The sequence below is a fragment of the Dipodomys spectabilis genome, unplaced genomic scaffold, assembly GCF_019054845.1.
Source record: "Dipodomys spectabilis isolate Male_0828 unplaced genomic scaffold, ASM1905484v1 ptg000240l, whole genome shotgun sequence".
NCBI lineage: Eukaryota > Metazoa > Chordata > Mammalia > Rodentia > Heteromyidae > Dipodomys > Dipodomys spectabilis.
Genome location: NW_024870917.1, coordinates 5,054,358 through 5,069,882, shown reverse-complemented (window position 1 = coordinate 5,069,882; position 15,525 = coordinate 5,054,358). Strand labels below are relative to the sequence as shown.

The 15,525-nt window shown below is 47.6% G+C and overlaps 1 protein-coding gene across 3 annotated transcripts in view; it reads right to left on the bottom strand.

Moving 5' to 3' along the window:
* The window catches only part of Znf831 (zinc finger protein 831), an 87,153-nt gene extending 71,987 nt beyond the window's left edge, over window positions 1–15,166 (bottom strand). For all 3 annotated transcript variants that reach the window (XM_042699273.1, XM_042699274.1, XM_042699275.1), the window contains exon 1: window positions 14,791–15,166. The gene's annotated coding sequence lies outside the window, so the exon portion shown is untranslated. The remainder of the gene's footprint in view (window positions 1–14,790) is intronic.
* Between the last annotated feature and the right edge of the window lie 359 nt (window positions 15,167–15,525).

Sequence of the window (15,525 nt, the reverse complement as noted above, 5' to 3'; positions counted from 1 at the left end):
GGGAGATTTCTGGACAAGGGGTGGTTGGAGAGGTAGGGAAAACAGAGGGAAAGAAATGACAATGACCAAAGCTTTCTTGACCCCAAACAGCCCTGAGCCAAAAGAAAACATGAAAATCTCAGATGTGTTTATAGCTTCAGACTCCTGGGAGAGGAAGCAATGGAGAAACACACTCAGCACATTACCTTGATGGAGGCTTCTGAACCGAACGGGTCCAGAGCCAGCTGCTCTCCTGACATCTTTTCTAAAGTTTCTCCATCCCAAGTGCCAGGTGAGTACAGTTAAACCTGCATGGAATACCACCACGCTACGCTGCTCAATGCCCTAATGCCGGAATGGCACACTTCAAAACAGTCGAAAGGTAGATGTCATGGTGCGTGTTCTCTACACAATTAAAAAAAAAAAGATCTGGGCACCAGTGGCTCATGCCTGAAATTCCAACTACACAGGAGGCTGAGATAGGAGGATCATGGTTCAAAGCCAGCTCTGGCAGGAAAGTCCATGAGAATCTTATCTCCAATTTAACCAGAAAAAAAAGCCAGAAATGGAGCTGTGGATCAAGTAGTAGAGTGCTAGCCTTGAGTAAAAAAGCTAAAGGACAGAACCCTGGTCCTCAAGTCCTGGGACCAGCACAAGAACATAAAAAACAATAAATAGGTTAAAAAGAGAAAGGACCAATGCTATGATTACACAAATAGAAGGCTCACATTTGCACAAACACCTGTAGGTGGATGTTTATAGCAACTTTATTCATAACTGCAAAAAAGCCATGGAACCACCCAAGGTGTCCTTCAGTCAGTGACCAGATAAACAGACTTCAGTACATGCTACAATGGTGTATTATTCAGCCATAAAAAGAAATGAGCCGTCAAGCCACAAAAAGACACATAGGGACTTCAAATGCATGCTGCTAAGAGACAGAAGGCAATCTGAAAATCTGCACGATGGATGAACCCAACTCTATGACCTTCTGGAAAAGCTGGAACAGTGGAGACAGAGCACGGAGCATGGTTGCCATGAGATGACGAATAACAGGGAGGCGTTTGGGGCACATTCTGCGTGAGGGTCATGGGGGCCACATACCCGTACTTTTCTCAAACCCCACACAAGGAACGTACCGCAAGAGAGTGGACCTTGATGTAAAACATGGACCCCAGCTAGGTGCCTACGTTCTCACCCACTGTGGTGAAGTTACCACCAGTGAGACAGCTCAGTAACTGAAAGACTAGAGTTCGTAATAAGGGATTTAAGTGGGCACTTTTCTCTGTGTGTGGTGTATGGTGTGGGTGCGTGTGCTGGTACTGGGACTTGAGCTCAGGACTTTGTGCTCTCGGCTTGGTTTTTTCACCTGGTAAAGTGCCACTTGAGCCACAGCTCTACTTCCAGATTTTTGGTGGTTAATTGGAGATGAGTCTCATAGACTTTTTGGTCTGGGTTGACTTAGAACTATGATCCTCAGATCTCAGCTTCCTGAGTAGCTAAAACCGCTCTAAAAATGGTCAGTTCTGAAAACATTTAAAAAACCCAACCAATTCTAAAGAGAACGGGAGGATATAGAAAGATGTTGGTCCTTATCAGCAGAGACACACAAGGCCCAGACGTGATGCTGCATGTCTGGCCTTTGCGAGGTGGGGAGAGACCAAAGCAAATACTTATAGTGCATGGGGCAGGGGGAGAGGAAGGTATAAAATCATTGCTAAAAAGGAAAGGTTGTGTTTCTCTAAGGACAATTAAAATAAGTATACATCTATTAACATTTCAGAACAGATATCAGGGACACTATATGTGGTCTCACACCTTCAGGAAGTACTCTCTAAGATCTCTACCTGGGTACCCCTAGTTTAGACCTCCCAGAGGGACTGATCTTCTCTCTATTCTGGTCCCCCAGCTGGCGTTGCTCATTGGGAGACACTGAGGCCAAAAGGAGAAGAGGGGGTGGGCGGCCGGCTCTGTTCCCCTCAGTCCCCTACTTATGGCTACCCATTTGCCAGGAGGTCCCCTGAAGTCCCAGCTGTGGCTCTGAGGTGGTAGTAGCCCTGGGAGCCTCCACACCCTAACCTCACCCACTCCATGAACAGCCCTGTCAACATCCCCTCAGGTGCTGGCTCCATCTAGCCTGCGGGGATCCAACCCGAAGTGACAACTTAAATATTACGTGTGGTGAATTTTCCCACAGTACAGCAGCACCCCAAACCTCTGACACAGTCAAGAAGGGCCTAGAGTCTGCATGAGGGGTGGGGGTTCCTGGATGGGGGCCGCTCCCCACTCCTAGAGCAGAACTCCATCCCCATGCGGCCCTGCGCTCACTGGGGCAACAGCAAGGCCCTCTTCACGACAATTGCGCCAACTGTGATTCACCCAAATTAATTTTGTTTGGTGATGAAATTATGTTTTGCTTAAACAAATTAAGATAAGCGAACAGGCCAGAAGGGAGTTTGCAAAGACACGATGTGCAGAGAGCTTGAGCAAGTCCAAGCTCACAGGCATCCCGTGCAATTGCCTCATTTTCATACACAAATGGCCCAGCTTCCTTCCCCGTCCACGGGCAGTGGTGGGCAGATGTGTGGAGGAGAAAGGCCGAGGTCAGGCTGCCCTCGGCTGGTGGAGGGCCTGGGGGGGGGGGTTCTCAGGTCCAAATCTCTAACCCATCCGTGGGACACAGCAAGCACCTTGAACCTCCGGACTCTCACCTGGCACACACAGGGACGGCAAGGGTTCAACAGCTGCGCTCTACATGTATGCATCCCAGCAAAGAAGGAGCGAGAGCGAGCTGCGGGAAACGAGTTCTGTCCCTTCCTTGTTTTCTTTTTCTGATCTCCACCAGTGTGAGGTGGATGGACGTCACTCAGCTGGAGCAGAGCCATGTGTGACTCCTCTTGGTTTTCTAGAAACTCCCAGGGCTTTCTACGTTAGAGTCAACCTCACAGGTTGAACCAAATAAAGAACTAAATTGAGATTTCTCTCACCTGGCCATGCGCCTAGTACTGGGCTGGTGGGGAAATGGCAGCAGGAAATGAGACTCTGGGCCCGGGCTCCCTGGGTGGGCTGAGCTGCGACCGTGGCATACATACTTGGGACATAATGTACACCAACTACACTCCGCCTACATCTACGGACCACACTAGGACAGAAGAGAAACTCCCACACCGAAGGACAGACTGGCTGAGCTGGAGGTCCCGGAAAATACTGTTCATTCTTAGACCATGGACACTGGCCTTGATCTAGTACCCCACCTCCATTGCAAGGGGCTTTGCTGTTTCTTCCACGGAGACCTGGGAGACCACTAATCCAAGCAGCACTGGAGCTGGGCTACCTGGGTCTCTAGAACAAGCTGAGGCTAGCCCACTGGCTGAGGAGAGGCCCAAGGGGTCCCATTGGGACACTCTCCTGGTCCAGCTAGTCCCAGCACCCAGCTGTAAGTCCAGCTGAGATGAGAAGAGACACCCAGCAAAGCCAACTGACCTCTGACCCACAGATTCATGAGCTAGATGAACAGTTATCATCTGAAGCCACTATTTTGGGGGTGTTGGTTGGACAGCTGCCTGGGGTAACTTCTACCTGTTGCTGCCTGAAGAATGCAAAGGTCCTCTTACCCAGTGGGGATTGTTTGCCTTACCACTGGCTTTCTAGGCTAGCACCCACTTTTCCAAGGATGCGAAGCTGAGACTGGCCAGTGTTGGAAGGAGCCACCATTCACGAGACCCCCGGGGCAAATGATGGTCACGTGACATTTCCTCAGCTATTCCAATGTCTGGACTCACCACAGACCGCTTCCCCACTGGAGCCTGTGGCCAGTGTGCGGCCTCATGGCCGCCATGGGTAGCTGGGTACCGCTACCTTCATCCGATTTTCTCATCCCATTTCTATGAAAGGCCTATGCAGTCTCCTAATTTGAATTTTATTTAATATACAGAAAAATTACCTTCTATTGTTTCTTGAGCTATTGCAGCTCAAACATTTGTGTACATTTTGACACTCATTTTAGCTCAAGTGCTTTTTTGGTGGAGAGAGAGTGAGAGTCTACAAGATCATAGATCCATACTAGAACTCACAGTGGATAAGAGTGCCTAGATAATACAGCCCGGCTGGCCAAGTTGGGTCCAGGACCTGTGTTCCAATGCTTGGAACAGAGTAAATAAAGCATTGGATTTGATTTAGTAAAATATTTCAAACTAAAAGTGGTAGAATGAATTCAGACTCTTCAAAATGGCATTAGGGAGGAATATGGCTATTATAAAAACAAGCCAATGATTCTAGTTTAGTCTCTACCTCTTGTCAAGTTCATTGATGGGTCTCTTTTAATGGTCACTGAGCACTCACCACGAGGCAGGGCTGTGTTGTGGGTTGAGGGTGAGTGTGTCCTGTTTTCCTGGGACCAAGGGAGCTACTGGAAGGCAGGACTTCCATCTTAAAGATGGCACTTCCAGGGGGCATGGGATCTTCCTCTGGGTGACGGATGTCCGTGGATAAAAGAGCTTGTATGTATTATGGAACTCGTGTTTCGTTGTGAAAACAGACATGAAAGAGCTTTTGAAAATAGCTTGTGTGGCACGCTGGAAAATATACATGCAGATGATAGAGCAGGTGAGGGAAAGTAAGAGCCTACGGCAAGGCAGACAGAAAGAGAGGCAGGAAGGAAGCGAGGACTGCAGTTCCAAAGGATGGGTTACATAGCATCCATAGGAACCTGGAAAGGGCTGAGCCCAGCAGCTGGAGAAGACAGTTTCAGGCACCACCACAGAGACTACTGCAGACCCTCAGGTAGGCGTATGCGTGGTATGCTTGAGGTATAACCCTCAGTATCGAAGGAACTGCATCACAGGTGCGGGCTTGCTCAACAGGTTTGTGATTCTTTCTAGCCAAATCTTTTGTTCCTCTAAGACTTTGTTTCTTCATCTGCAAAGTGAGGAGAACTATGTGTAGCTTCGAAATGGACTGAAATTATTGATACTAGAGGTACCATGCTTGGTTAAATGACAAGGAGAAGGAAGAGGCCTGTTTAGATTATAGAGTGACTACTTCTCCTCTAATGCAGTACAGTCTAGAGATAGGTGGGCATGTGTGAGGGAGAAAACCATCACCAAGACTGGCCGCCTTCCTCTGGTAAATGCCAACTGCGCGTGACCTCAGCTGCTGGTCACGCGGCCCAAAACCAGATCTCAGCCCAGGTCAGCCCCTGCCGGAGCTTTGTCACCATTCCCCGCGGCTTACCATGCATAAAATAAAACTCTACATGGCCATGAGACCTACAATTGCTTCCCAGGCTATAAACAGATTTGTTTATGATGTGAAATAATGTAATTCAGAATATTCTATCATCAGTGATGACGGTTGTTTTATGTAATTACAATAATTATCCAGGCAAATGGCAAACAGATGCAACTCTGAGTTCAAATGAAGGTAGGGGAAGGAGTCTCCACTGCCGATGTAATTCCCAGACCCAGAAGAGCTGACTCTTCCAGGTGGCTCATCTCCCGGGCGGCGGACGCGGTGGCCTCTTCCCACAGACTCGGCGTGCACACTAAATGAACCTCAAGAAGCGGCAGGCTGGCATTCAACAGGTGGACATTGGGCAAGAGGGCAAGGGGTCAGCCCTCTCTGTGGCCCACGAGGTCCAAACCCCACTGGTGTCCAGACTCACGGATGCATTCCCACGTCCCCAGTTACCAAATGCTCGCTTTCCCACTGCCTTCTAGAAGCTGGTGGCCCTCAACCCAGACCCTGCAGACCTGTTCCAGTCTGGCTAAGTCAGCCAACTCCTCCACGGGTGGTTTAAACTGGAGAAGCATGGTCCTTAGCCAAGCTCATCCTTCCCGTCTCTCCCCCCCTCCCTTTCCCTCTATCTTTCCCTTTTCTCCCTCTCTCCTTCCTTCCCTCCCTCCCTCCTCTCTCTCACTCACTCTCTCTCTCCCCCCCAGGATTCTACTGGCCCTCTCACATTGTATATAGTTATTATTTGATTGTAGTTAATTGTTCTTAGGTTACACTGGCACAGAGTAGCCTTCTATGTGGTTTCTGTCGCCTGAATGGACACCCACCACTACTGATTTGGTCCTGGACACAGGATCTGGTCCCAAGCATAGGATTTGGGATTGGGTGGCCGTGCCTTTGAACTTGCTGAGTGATGTTGATGTTCCTTGTCCATAAGGAATACCACGCCTTTAGCCCACAGTCTTACAATTAATCAAACCACCACCTACGCTTATGAAGTGACACCCAAGGCCTGAGCCTTGGGAACTCAAGTGGCTCTGTTCTGTGTGCAGCAGCCAAGAGGACGGTGGTATGAAATGGATTTTTCTGAACGTCCTTGAGCACTTCACAGACAGCAAATGACAAGCTCGGCTCCGTTAACGCCCACCCCAGGCCACAGGCTGAGAGTCAGATGGCTTCCACAGCAGCCTCGAAAACTGCCTGATTGCCCATAGCTGCTGGGCTGGCCTTGATGAAAATCAAAGGGAGGACACACGGGTGTACGTGGCTGGCTTGAAGCGGCAAGGGGATTCAGTCTCGCCAGGTTTCTCCTGTGGGGTTTAGGGTGTGGGGAAAGCACTGGATCCTAAAGTTGGGATGGGCGTATCTTTTGGAGCGGGGTGGGAGGGCAGTAGTGTGTGCTCTGCTGTGATTCCCCCCCCCCCAGGCTGCACAGAGCCCCCAGAGTCTGTGAAGAGCAGCATCCTGCTGCTCATCCAGGCAACATCTCACTTGGCTGGGGTTGGTGTGCCTTGGAGGAGGACACCAGTGGAGATCGACGATTCTCCGAACCCACCACCTCTACCCCACCAAATCACCAGCACAGCCGCTGAACAGGCACTCACCACAGCCTGGGAAGAAACGGCTTGCACACCCAAGGACATGGAGCCCTTCCACACTAGCCGGAAGCCAGGAATGTGTGCAAATAGACCTAAGACATTTCTGATAAGGAGGCAAACAAACACCACCCGTGACTGGACTGAACACATCCCTGCGAGTGCTACCCAGTAGACACTCAGAGGTACCAACATGCACCAAGTTTCCTTGCTGGTTGATGCCAATCCGGATGGGTAGGTGGCCAACAGCTGATTAAGTTAAAATGCCAGGGCTTCCCTTGCAGGGTGGATAAAGGAGTCTGAAGGCCAGTAGGAACGCTGGGCATTTGGCTCCCTGTCTCCCCATCTCTGTTCCTCAGGAAGACCAGCAAGCCCCTTGCCAAGGCCCTAGAGTCCCTGCGAAGCTCTCTTGTTGCTGCCTTTGGGCAGGGGAGGGCTGCCGAGGACACTGCCTGTAGGCGGCCCCTTCATGGCCAGGTGATAATGGGACCTCAGACCTCAGAACAGCACAGGGCCAAGCGGCCTCGCTGAATGGTCAGCGATAAGGTAGGCTCAGGAGCCCCGGGGGCCGGTGCCGGCAGTGCTAACAGCGGCATCCCCAGAGTGAAACAGGCAGCGGCCTTCCAGAATAGTGCTCACCCCATACAGAAAGAAAACCCCTAAGTGCAGAAACCAAGAGATCCGACTGGACCCTCCAACGAAGCCCCGCAGCCTTTTGCCCAGCTTTCAGAACAAAGTCAGTTTGTAGAGCCACAGGCACTTGCTGGGGGGAAACCCGGGTCCTCTTGAGAGGGGATGGTGCTGCCAGCTTACCACCACACGTGGCCCTCCACAGAGGCCCCCACGGCGCCCACTAGAATGACTGTGGTCTTGAAGAGAAGTAAATACTCAAACATGTCAGGGCAAGCCAGGCAAGAAGATGCCAGAGCAGTGAGGTGCTACCTGAGCAGAGGAAAATGTGGGGTGGCCATTGAAGAGGAAGCCACAGAGATGTCCGACAGCCTTACAGCCAGTCACACAGTGGCCAAAGCTGCGCAGTGGCGCTGCATGCTTTCTATGATTAGTACATGGACGATGTTTGGTTGTCACTTCTTTCTCCTGCTTCTTATTTTTCGGGTTTACACACGAGTTATTGGAGGCGAGCGTGACAACTGATCTCTAGGGAGCAGAATATTCAACAAGACCTTGGCTGTATGTGAGGGGTGACAAACACAGCCTTGGCAGGACGCAGTGGCTCTGCCCGCTGGTTCTGAGGACGGGTGGGGTCAGGGCCGTCCCTTGTGGGACAGGTGCGTGTCTCTTGTGAGCCAGGAGAGCTGCTGTGGTGCAGGGTGCAGGAGAGGAGGAGGAGCACGGGTTTCTGTAGTTGTGTTCTCTCTCTCTGTTGGCAACACACCTCTAGGATGTGCTATCTGGTTAAACAATGCAAATTCCACACAGCTTTTCACCTTAAAGTGGGCACAAAGCCATGTTTTCCCAACAGAGACTGCTAGCAGAACACTGCAGGAAGAAGTGACTTCCTGAACTTTCCAAGGAGAGGGTCATCCGTGTGCTGCGGGACGTGCCACAGAACCCACCCTAGCCACGGGAAGAGAACACATTCCCTGGGCATCCAGGTGGCCTTGGCCTGGAAGTCACCAGTCCATAGCCCTCACTGCAGGAGACCAGCCTGAGGCCGCCCTGGGGCCCAGGCTGGTCTGCTACTCCCCTGGAGTTTCCTCAGCTGGCACAATCGTCTGCCCATGGTTAGAGTCCACTAAGCACAGCCCACTTCCCATCATGCTATGCATGAGCTTGGGAAACCTGGGCTCCTAGGGCACATATCTGCAGCTGTAATGGCCAGCCTGCAGTCTGCTCACTGATGCACCACCTCCTCTCCACGATGGCTGATCTCCTTCCACATCCACCTTCCTTAGGTTCCTCTCGGTCCTCCACAGGAAACCGCCTTGTGTCTTACAGTGTTTTACAGTTCCTCTTTAGTATAGTTCATTATTCTTGTAGTAAGCCTCTTGTTTCACCTTGTTTGGATCCAGAGCTACACCAAGGTAGGCCCTATCCCACACCATAAAGTAACCGAAGCAGAATGAAAGCATTGCATTAAGACCAAGCAAGTTCTCAGGCCACCGTACAATCAACCCAGAGATCAGCAACAGAAAGACAACAGATAGGAAAACTACACATCCTCAGAGCCCAAACAAGATGCTTTACAATCATCTCTGAGGTTGAAGGGGAATTCTCAAGTGTAACCAAAAAAATATACTGATGAATGAAAATAAAACATCTCAAAATCTGTGGAACACAGCTAAAACAGTGCTGAGAGGGAAATTTATAGCACTGAGTGCTTACATTAGAAAAGACAGAGCTTCAAGTCAACTCTCTAAGCTCCTACTTCAATCTAGTTTAAAAAAAAAAAAAGTATTGCAAGCCCAAAGCAAGCAGAAGGAAGGAAATAATAAAGAGAGGGGAAAATCAATAAAATGGAAACAAAAATAACAAGAAAAATCAATTGAAAGGAAAAAAACCTTGTTCTTGGACAAGATTAATAAAATTGATTTAGAATCTCTTCAAAGACTGATGAAGGAAAAACACAAAAAGACAAAAATCAATATCAGCAGTGAACTAGGGGCTATCACTACAGAGCCTGTGGACCTGGAGGCTCACCGGAGACTCCTCCCCACCCACACACATCGGACTGCTGGGGTGAATCCAACCAAGTCGTCAGAAAAGTGTGAGCTGCCATGAGCCACTCGATCCGAGATCAATAATTCCAACAGCATGATAACTATTATCAGATTGAGTTTGTGATTTTAACACTCTTAAATAACAAGTCCACAGGCCCTGGTGTGGAGAATTAACCTTTAAAGTGGAATTAGCACCAACTCTGTATAATCTCCTCCAGAAAACAGAGGAGGAGAAAACACTTTCCAACTAGGTTTATGGACCAAGATACTATTCAGATATTACCTGACACAACACAGTATAAAAAAAAAAGACAACTACAGTCCAAGATCCCTGATGAGCACAGATATAAAACCTTTTGCAAAGTGTTAGCTGTAGAATTCTATGCTGTAAAAAGAATTACACTCTATGACCAAGAGGTCCAGAGATGCATACGGTGTAATCCACCCTACTAACAAAGAAGAGAAATTACATAATTACACCAATTAGTGTAGAAAAAGCTTTTGACAAATCCAACACCCACTTGTGAAAAACTCCCCCTGAAAAGAAGAAATAGAAAGAAATCTTCTTAATGTGTTAAAGTGCACCTGCAAAATAGTAAAGCTGATGTTATACTTGATGATAAAACCAAATGCCTGTCCCCAGGACAACAACAGGACAAGGACCCTCAGCCCTGCTCCTTGTTCACAGCCAACAAGTTCCAGCCAGTACAATACATCAGGAAAGAAATACAAAACACCGGAACAGGAAAGGTGTACAGAGATAGCAAAGGAAGAAATAAAACTGTCCCCGTTTGAAGAGGACACAATGGTCTAAGGAGAAAAATCTCAAGAATCTATAAAAAATACTCTCTTAGAACACACAAGTGAGTTCAGGAAGACACACACAAGATCAACACACACAACACGCACACACATACACACACATACACACACAACAATCATATTTACATAGCTAGCTGTGAATGATTGGAAACCAAAATTTAAGAAGCGGTACATTTATACCTGCTCAGAAAATAACACACTTAGGTTTAATTCTAACAAACTATATAAGACTTAGATATTGAAATCCCCCAAACAGATAAAAGAACTCAAAGAATATAGAAACAACATTGCATTCATGGATTGGAAGACTCAACCTAGTAAAAATGTCAACTCTCTCTAAGTTGATATACAGACTAATGCAATTCCTGCTAGCAGTCCAGGGAGATTTTCTAAAAAATCTAGAACTTACATAATTAGGAAATTGGAATGCTCCATAATTTTGAAGACGGATGATAAATGAGGGAGAATCCACCTACCAGATTTGAAAATGTATTACACAGCTATAGTAATCAAAACTGTATTAGGAGAGGATTAGACATATAGCTCAGTAGAACAGAAGAGGAGGAGGAAGAGGAGGAAGAGGAGAGATCAACTTGAACAATATGCCCAACTGGATTGTTTCTAGGAATAGTTGATCTACTTTTCTTCACGTTAAATAGTTGTACAAAAGGGTTCCAATTGACTTTGGCAATGGTTCAAAGTAACCTCTAAAACCCTAGAGAAAGTGTTCAGCTGTCCATCAACTGGCGTGGAGACAATAGATGCCCAGGGGCCAGCACAAACCAGAAACATCCACTTAAAGCTCACAGTGTTCTTACACGAAAACAAACTCAACATGTAAGAGAGGCTTAAACAGGAAATGTAAAACTATAAAGCTTCAGGGGAAAATAAAATCACAGGAGATAGTCCCAAACTGAGGGTATGAGAAAGAGTTGATATAAATAGCATGAGCCATACAAGAAAACAAAAAACACTGATAATGGGACCTCACCAAAATTTAATTATCTTGGTTTATAAAACCCTTGCTTATAATAAAAGAATGGAAATGTTAGCTCCTGACCTGAGGAAAATCATTGCAAGCAACGTATCTGCTGAAGGACTCATCTAGAATTATAAAGAGCTATGACGAATGAACAGTAAACAAAAATCCAACAGAAATCCAATTAGGAAATGAGCAAAGACGTAAGAAGTGTGTCACCAAGGAAGATATACCGATATGAAAACAGTTCACAAAAGGCATGTGACAACTTTAACCAAGGAGGAGATGTAAAATTTTTTTATTATCTTCAAGTTTCAATCCCACCAGTCAGTGTTGGCACACTGCATCTTAATCTGCGGCAGCCTTCCCTCCGGCTCCTTCTGCTCTGCTAACCCCACCCATCCTGTCCAGTTACCCGGCTCCATTTTCATATATGCACCTGACATTTTATGACTGGATCCACCTATCCCTCCTGTCCCCATTGGTCTGCCACTCCTCCGTGGCACCCCCGACCCACCCCCCACCCCAACCCAGACACTGACAACACATGTTCCAGTCTCCTGTTATTCATTGTTGTTCATTAGGGTTACACTATTGCACTCCTCCTCGGCATATTTGTTTGTGTACATGTTGTACATATGGCCCTGTCTGTGTTCTTATATATGTCTGTAATTTAGGTCTAACTTCCATGTATGAGAGAAAACATGAGCCTTTTGTCTCTCTGAGGCTGACTTACTTCACTTAACCTCATTTTTGTAACCAGGTCTATTTCCCTGAAAATGACATCCCTGATGGATAAATACATCATGTGAATATACACATGCATGTATGTATTCATCTACACACATATGTACCTATGGTGTCTGTATATGCACACATGCATTAATATCACATAGGAAATGCAACTTGGAACTACAAGGACCTATCATATCCTGAAAAACAACAAAAAATAAAACACTCTGTGCTAGCAAGTATGTAAAAATGCTAGATGCACAGAGGATGAGATGGCAAAGAAAGGTGTGTCAGATTCTTTAATACATTAAGTGTGCAATTCCCATTTAACCCACCCATGGTATGTCTGGGAGATTATCCACACAAATGAAAACACATCCTCATGAATACTGGTACACAAATGTTTGTAGCAGCTTCATTGGTAATGGCCCAAACCAGAAATCAGCCCAAATATCCTTCAGAAAATAACTGCTTAAACCAACTGTGATTTAACCATAATGTGGAATAGTACTCAGCAATCAAAAGGAACAAACTAGCCAGGCACTCATACCTGTAATATTAACTACTCAGGAGGCTGAGATCTGAGGATCACAGTTCAAAGCCAGCCCAGGCAGGAAAGTCCAAGAGACTCTTATCTCCAATAAACCACCAGAAAGCCAGAAGTGGTGCTGTGGCTCAAGTGGTAGAGTGCTTGTCTTGAACTGAAGAGCACAGGGACAGTACCCAGGCCCAGAGTTCAAGCCCCATGACTGACAATAAATAAATAAATAGATAAATAAGGAACAAAGTATTAACACACAAAATAATAATTTGGATGAATCTCTAGGGAACTGTGCTGAACAAACTAGGTCAATCCTCTAAGAGAAACTGATAAATTGACAAATCCTAGAACTGGAGAATAGATTGGTGGCTGCCATTGGTTGGAAGGAAGGGCTGGCCGAGGAGAGCCAAATGTAGTGAGTGTGGACAGAGAGGCCTTGGCCGTGATTGAAACACTCAGTCAGTGTCAACACCCAATGTGGTATTGCTGCTAGCTGGGGATTGTGGGTGTTCTCTGTGTTACGTCTCGCATTGACATGCGTCTGTGCGAAGTCCATATTATCAGGCACACAGCTACTGTCCTGCGGTGAGCCTCACAGAGGCTCCTGCAGAAACACGGCTGGTCACAGGCCACTTTTTTCTCCATGAAGTTTCTTGATAGCAACGCACTGTCTTTCCCAGGCATCCCCCTTCCGTCCTATGAGAAGGACATGTATGTGGCCACCATTGTTACCCGCCTGCCCTGAAGTCCGAGCGCTCACATAGAAATGACCACCGAAGCGATGGGCGGCCTGTGAGGGCTGTGCTGATGGTCTGCCGTGGTTGGGACAAGAACTCTTCCTGAGCCTCGCTCCCAGCTCCCCTCCAGCATGGCCCAGCCCCTCTGTAGACCACCCCCACAGGACGCAGGGGGGAGCCAGCTACCAGGTCCCAGGCAAAACCTTCCTCTGCATGTCTGTCACCTACAAACCCTGTGACCTTGAGCCCTGCCCTCCACCTCTGCGGCTGTGTTTTGCTTCCTTCATGGCTAGGCTGGGAGTCCTTTGTTGGGCGGATGGGATGGGATGGCTGAGGTGACAGCAGCTGCCCCCGCCCCCTTTCCAGTCTGGTTCTCTGTGTGCCTGATGTTTATGGTGGCTGCCAGGAGAACGTCTCTCTGGCTGGTAACCCTTGGCCCCTTGCTGTGAGCTCATTTCCGTAGGCAGCTGTGCGGAGCCCACTCAGGACCTTTGGGGTCACCCTGCCCACATGACACCCCTTCTCTGTGACAGCTTTTCCCCCCTGATTCCCAGCCGACGGCCACTGAGGAAACAACCCTGCGTTCCCTGCTCTTCAAGAGCCACTTCACAGACCCTGAAACCGCCACCCAGCCCAAGGGTTTGCTCTGATTAGCCTCACCCTCTGATCTCCAGTGTGCGTGCTAGCCATGCGATTGAAAGGGGGGCTAAAAGGCACATTATTTCAAAGTGACCTGACACGGATTCTGCTTTTCCCCCAGCAACTGAGCCCATCGCTGTTCTGAGTTGCCTCCTGTCCCTCCACGCACTTAGGCAGATAAACATCTCTGCTTTCACGCTCACAGAAAGACTTGCGAAGGGAAAGGAGTGGCTCCTTACCTCTCTGAACCTGCCTTCCTTGCCTATCAGAGATCCCTCTCCAGCTCTTCATTATTTTGGAGACAGGGAAGGCAAATACATGCATAAATACATGTTCCATTGACCCCATTGACCCCGGTAAATCTCACTGAGGAATGCACGGGGGCGGGGGAGGGGGGGTGATCAGAACGGTTATAAATAGCATCTCTATTAAATACTTTGATCCTTAGATTATACTGTGTGTGTGCATATTGAAAACTCTTGGATATATATATATATATATAATATACATATATACATATATATAAACAACGTATGTCTTTGCTTTAATTGAGCCCATTATTGGGGAATAAAATGGTTTATACAGCAATAAATTTCCCTATTAATGTTTTTATGTTTAGCAGAAGGTGGCTTGTGGGCCTGGTTTCTGACAGCCATTACGAGTTGTAGCAAATATTTTGACAAATGCTATCGTGGTGGAGAGAATTTCTAAACTGGGTCAGGCCCAGTTTTATGGAGCATTTTCTTTGTAACTTTATGCTTGAAGACAAATATTCAGAGCACAGGGCAAGAGTTGGTTGATGAAAACAAATGCTGACATCTTCTAAATGCAGTGTCATGGGGTGTTTACATACCTTTATGAAGAGTGGGTGTTTTCCTCCCTCTGCTTCAAACCCTGGTACTCTGGCACGATCCTGAGGTAACTCCACAGATCCAGACAGGACCTCTGTGCAAGCCCCAGCAGAGAGCGCCAGGCCCAAGACCCCACCCCCTCCCCCCACATACACACTTTGCAAGCCCTTGCTTCCCTCTGCTGAGAAGCATCTCTGGCGTCCTCTAGCAAGTCCTGTTCTGCAGGTGGCATCTCAGAGCACAGGAGAGATGCCCTGTGCCCCTTTAGAAAATAAAATAAAAGTGGAGGGCCCCCCAGGGCTTGATCTGTGAGAAAGCTCCATGCTTAACTGAGAAAAGTATCATTTTGAGCAACCTGGAGAGACTCGGGCTGAGAGAAGCTTGGTCTGGCTCAGAAAAAGGAAGTAAATTCTTCTCTATGCGTTAATATGATAGAACCAACCCTCAGAAAACAGGAAGAGACAAAAACAAAGACCCAAAGAAAAGGACAACCGCAGCCCAGAACTTTAGTAGTTGTGTCTATTGATCTAACAAATCTTCCTACACCAGAGGCAGCTGCCCAGAAAGTCTGTGTGTAAAAATATTGCATTAAATGTGGGGCTGTTCCGTACCAATGAGTAAGAATGAGACACCAGGTGTATGTCTTCCTGGAGATGAGTTTGACATAAGTGCTTGCAGAACTTCCTCTGTGACCTTGAAGGCTCAGGAAGGCCCAGAATCTGCATTCCCCTTGCCAT